This window comes from Camelus dromedarius, chromosome 15 (assembly GCF_036321535.1).
Source record: "Camelus dromedarius isolate mCamDro1 chromosome 15, mCamDro1.pat, whole genome shotgun sequence".
NCBI lineage: Eukaryota > Metazoa > Chordata > Mammalia > Artiodactyla > Camelidae > Camelus > Camelus dromedarius.
In genome coordinates, this window is record NC_087450.1 from 38,669,761 (window position 1) to 38,675,760 (window position 6,000).

Below are 6,000 nucleotides of genomic sequence, written 5' to 3' on the forward strand. Positions count from 1 at the left end.
TCAGCAGCAGGGAATATGCCTTATAGTCAAATGACAATCCACAGTAATGGAAGGGACTATGACTTAGATAACAGCGTTTAAAGAAAAGGGGGCATATTTTTGAAATGCAGTCACCTAAACACATCCTCACACCTTGTAAACACCAGTCTGACTCTCTCAGAGGTGTGGTCTCCCTGTCATTTGGGAACTGGAAATCAGGGCCACCTCCACCCTCCCCCACATTACTGTTGCTGGTGGAGCAATAGGTGTCCTCAAGGGGAGGATTCAAGATGGACCTTGAAGAGCCTCCAGCTCCAATGTCTGATCCTCCTCAACTTTGTGTCATGTGGCTGTCCAGATTCCGTTTTGACATTTCTAATGACTAAATACTGCCTATTCTACTGGTAGGCAATAAACAGAAAGATCTCACTCTTGCTCTATTTAGGCAGATATCTGTACCCATTTGGAATCCTCCTCTTAGAATAAGAGGCTGGATTGTAAAATACACACTGAAGGAATTTAGCATCCAAGACATCCTTACCTACATGCCTGACCCCATTTTATTCTAGGAGATTTCCCTTTCTCCTTAACCTCTTATCCTTTGAGTATAATGCTTGGTTTTGAGTGCTAAGCTTTGAGGATTATTAGAAAACAAGGGGTCCAGAGGATAACGAGCAAGACAGGAAATGAGGTTCAAACTATGACACAGGAGAGTCACGAAAACTGGAAATGGTTTTCCCTTTCAAAGGGAAACATTTGGGATTGAAATGACAGAAGTCTTCCAAATGCCATCACTAGACCATTTTTTTGCCTATGTTATTCAAAAAGTCAGAAGTAGGACTAAGAGGAGGATTCCAGATGGGTGCAGATATCTGCTTAAATAGAGCAATCATTCTATCTGTGTATTTATAACAAGTGTTTTAAGTGTTATAAATACACAGATAGAATAATATTTTTAAAAAATTAGTAGTCAAGTTCGGCTGCATGACAAGCAATTGACATTACCAGTAAGGAAAGTGGATGTGGAAGGCTGCGGGTGGCATCAGGATGCTGAACAGGTTCCTGGATGCCAGGGGAGAACTGATTTCCCACAGCAGGCATATGAGGTGCCTAGGTGCCATGGGACTAGTGTGTGCCACTTACTGGCAGCTGATTCTGCACTGGTTGATTTATATCAATGGCAAATTTAAGAAGGATGATTAATTAAACTGCTCCGCCATGGTTCCCTTTGTTGTTGCAGGCTCCTCCCAGTTCAGCTAACTGTTGCATCTGAAATGGCAGAAGCCATCAGGATGGACATTGAGGAAATACACAATTCAACTTAAAACTTTGTTTCTGAAAATAGCTTTGATATTTTAATGCATATAGCACTAAACTTCACTCTGAAACTACATTACCAATTTGTGGTAAAAGAATTCAACTCGAGAACAGCCAAAGGGGAAAAAAAAAACCGCATAGGGCAAGATATGGGGGAAGGGCCAGGGGCTCCCATGCTCTCTCCAGGCTCACCGCCCTCCTAGACCCTCCACATGTTCACCAACCCAGAAAAGAGTCCACCTGAGAAGCAAATAGTCTGTGGAGACAGGAAAATAGGCTCCTCCGGGGTCAAAGTCTATACTTATTTTCTAGTAAAAAAGGTAACCAAAATTTTGTTACTTTTGGATAGAAGTTCAATCTACAGCCCCAATAGGTATTAATAATGTGGTATGCTAATGAAGAATTATTGAATGCCAGACCCTGTACAAAGCATTTTGTCAACATCATCACACTTAACACTCATAATAAACCTGTGAGGTAGTATTTTTATGTCAGTTTTACAGACAAAGAAACCAAGGCTCAGAGGGCTAGGATAACTTGCCCAGAGTGACACACGAATTAGAGCCAGGATTTAAATTCAGATCAGAGGGACCTCAGAGCCCTAGCACTTACTGACATTCATAAAATGCTTTATAGTTTTCAAAATGTTTTTATAACACGTATCTGTAGACACTGTCCTAACCATCCCAGGAGTAGGCAGGGCAGATGCCACCATCCCCGTCTTACAGTTGTGTACCCTGAAGCTGTGAGGAGAAGCCAGACTTACTCAGGTCATGGAATCAGAACTCAGATGCAGGCCTGGTCCTGCTACCATGCAGTTTCCCTCTAAAGATCAGAAGCAGGACTAACAAGGTGACTTAGCAGCACACAGATAGTGTCTAAAAAGAATAAAGGCAAAGGGGGCCAGTCCTACAGCTTACTGATGGTTTAAAACCTGAGCTGCCATTGGTCGGGGAGTGGGGTGGTAGTTAGATTAAAATCTACATAACATGACTTGAGGGTTTCTGATATTACTTAACTGCCTATACTCTGGACCCCCCAATATGGTACCTCCCTGCAGGTGCACCCGATTACCCCTATAATCATCATTGCTCATGAGAACTGCCCACACATCTGCAGGGGCCGCTCTGACTCCCATGGTCACAGCATGTGAAGCTCTCCCATCCTTTCCCATCGTTTATTTATGAGAACAAGATTCAGAGAAGCCAGTTAATTTTTCTGTGTGTCCAGAACGGAGGGTTGTGGGGAAACTGAGCGCTGATGGGAGACAGAGGTCTAAGGGGTAGGAAAGGAGGTCGTTGACTGTGAATTGAGAAACCGAGAAAGCAGGTCATAGAGAAGGGAGACTGCATGAATCAGACAAGAAAAGAGAAGCAGAGCTGAGAAAGGCAACGCCTCTTCCAGATTTCTACAGTAGTTCCAGTTTCTGGTTCTACTTCTCTCTGGAGGCCTGACCGCTTTCCTGACAAACTAGCTGGAGGTAGATTTGGTTGTTTGCATCCCCAGTGTCTGAAGGGCAGCTCCATTTCTGGCTGATGGAGGAGGACCGAGGGACGAAAAGAGCAGCCCCAGGCCCAAGCAGTCACGTGTCCAGAGGTCACGTGACCCAGGCGGCCGCAGCTGAGGTCTCCGCCCTGGAGTGAGGGCCATGTGTAAGTAGAATAAGGCAATTACTTGGGACTTCTAGGGATATAAAGACTTGTTAAATCGTCACAGGACTCTTGCAGGTGGTAAATGGGAGGAGGCTTTTGGTCATCCATACAGCACATGAAGATAACAAAAAGCAATCAGGTGTGCACTGCCTTTTCTGTTTTTCCTTCTTTGGTTACTATGGACCTGGCTTTACTATGACGTCTTCCTGGACACTTTTCTACATACTACAGTTATGATGAGTCTAGAGAACCTGAAGTACCAGGCTGGGGGGTAATGCAGTAACTAGCATCTGCATCATGCTCTACAGCTTACAAAGTGCTTTTGCACACATTAGTATTTTGATTTATGGAGAACCTACTGTGTACCAGGTGCTCGGTCAGGGCTTTTTATATAACAGCTCTGATTCCCACAACCACGCCCAGAGGGAGGTATTCTCATCCTCCCGTTTACAAATCAGGAAACTGAAGATCACAGAACTTAAATGACCTGCCTGTGAATATTCGGATGCCAAGGTTTGAAAGATGCTGCATTTTGCACTCCTACTGCCGTGTAATGATACCTTCCCCCACTCTTCATTTTACTCCATCCATTCATACAGATGAGAGCGAACACACTTTCATAAAAATATGCATGATTAGGTCACGGTAATGGCAAGGGAAGTATTCAAAAGTAATTGAGAACTACAACATAGAAATACAGAATGACTCAGTGAAGTCAAGAGTGAAAGTAGCAGATCAATCCCACTCGATTCTCTCTGGCAGAGGTGAGAAATGAGGCTCTCATCAATTTTAATTTAATTTCTCTATTTAACAAGCTCAACAAATACTTATTGAATGTTTGTCTACCCTGTGCCAGGTGTTGTGTGAGACACTGGAGATAGAAGTTGAAAATTCATGGATACAATTCATAGTCCTAATGGGCTCTTGAACCAGGGAGGAGACAGATTTATAAACAATCCCAATGTAATCTCTTAAGAGCACTTGAGGGAGATAGGATAGTTTATAGGGAGCTATAGGTATCTGAGTAAAATGTGTATAAAATGTTTGTTTTTGCTGGGGGGCGGCGATCAGGGACGTGAAAGTTATCGCAGAAGAGGCCGTGACTGGGCTGGGGTGTAAATGATGAGTAAGAATTTGCTAGGTGGGCCAAGAGGTATACTTAGCATGAAAAAGATCACTGCCTATTCTCTTTGTTTCAAGGATCCATGTGAAGGAGCAGAGTTTGCAATTTTCAGAGTGAGATCCTCTACCAGCATGTGAATCCACTTTTTCTTGGAATGAACATGGACTAGAGGAGGTAGCTGAACAGCAATGAAACCCTGCTATTCAAACCCTGCTACTATGGAGTTTCCTGTCCTGAACTTACCACATGGAGCTCTTCTACATGCAGATGTGTATGTGTGTGTGTGAGTGTGAGTGTGTGTATTCGTGTGTGTATGGATGCTCATCTTCTTGGGCTCCCTTTCCTTCCAACTCCTATTGGAGGGAGTACAGCAACCACTGTGACAATATGTAATCTGATAAAATGCTAATTACATTTCTGATTATATTTCTTATTTTCTTGTGACAATTGTATTTCATTTGTAAGTTTCACATTGTATACTTTGTATACATTGTATACTTTTTCACATTGTATACAATGTATACATTGTATACTTTCACATTGATACTTTAGATATTTTTATTTACATGTTTAACTTCCATATCAGCTGTGTGTTCCTTGAAAATGCATTTTTTTTTTTTTTGGTTAAACAGCTGTTGTTTCCAGATGGAAACATATCCATCAGTACACTTTATTAGAAATTTAATTTGGTTGTGGTGTTTATTCAATCAGCAAATAAATGGTCAATTAATATTTAACAATTCAAAAATAATTGCATAATTGCACTAAAATGCTCAGTTATATCTTACTGCATACTTGGGCATTGCTTAAAAGGACATTTATTTAGACAAGACAGGTGGTATAAAATACCTAGAACAATAGCATGAACTTTGTGAATTCTTAAACACTCAGGTTTTCCAGATCACTGAGAGCATCTAACGCAATGCTGATTTATTGTGACATATTTGAATGAATGCATTATCAACTGGTGACTAAAGACCACGTGAACTGATCTGTCCATTTGCCTAACATATTATAGGGCAGGCTGCTAAATGCCAACAGATCATGCATTGGTAAAGACAGGGTGCTTGCTAAATGTGAAGGTTTTATGTGTTGTGGCCAACATAGTCCCAGTGGGAACCATTCTTGGAAATTATAATTGAGTCATTGGGATATGTTATTAGCTTTTAAAGTAATTGATTTACATAAAGTCTCAGGAAAATATTGATTACAATGTGATGCAAAACCAAAGCTGCAGTGCTGTTAACTGTGAAAACAGCTCCTGGCAACTCAGTTCACACAGAGTTCGACACAAAAAAATCACCAGTGGAAAAAACCTACATGCCTGTGATGTGGGATCATAAATGAATAAACACTTGACTTGGTAAGTATAGGTAAGACCTGAAAATACTTCATGGTCGTCTCAGTCATTCAGAATTGCCGATCACATGAGAAGGGGAGTGAGCTGAGGGAGAAGGCAATACAGATAGCAAGTCTGGATCTTGGTGGGTTTTATTTCATTTTTTATTGCATTAACATCAACAAGAAGTGGTTTTTATAGTAGTACTCACTTACTCTCTAACTACCTGGGTTGACGTTGTCAATGGATGACTCTGGATTAGTATTTTATTTTATTTTTATTTTTTTTAACATTTTTTATTGATTTATAATCATTTTACAATGTTGTGTCAAATTCCAGTGTTCAGCACAATTTTTCAGTTATTCATGGACATATACACACTCATTGTCACATTTTTTTCTCTGTGAGTTATCATAACATTTTGTGTATATTTCCCTGTGCTATACAGTGTAGTCTATTCTACAATTTTGAAATCCAAGTCTATCCCTGAGATTTTATTTTTTAATCACTAACCTGGATAATGCAATTATGAGCATTATCAAGTTTGCAGACAGCACCAACATGGAAGGATTTAACATCTCAAAGCCACA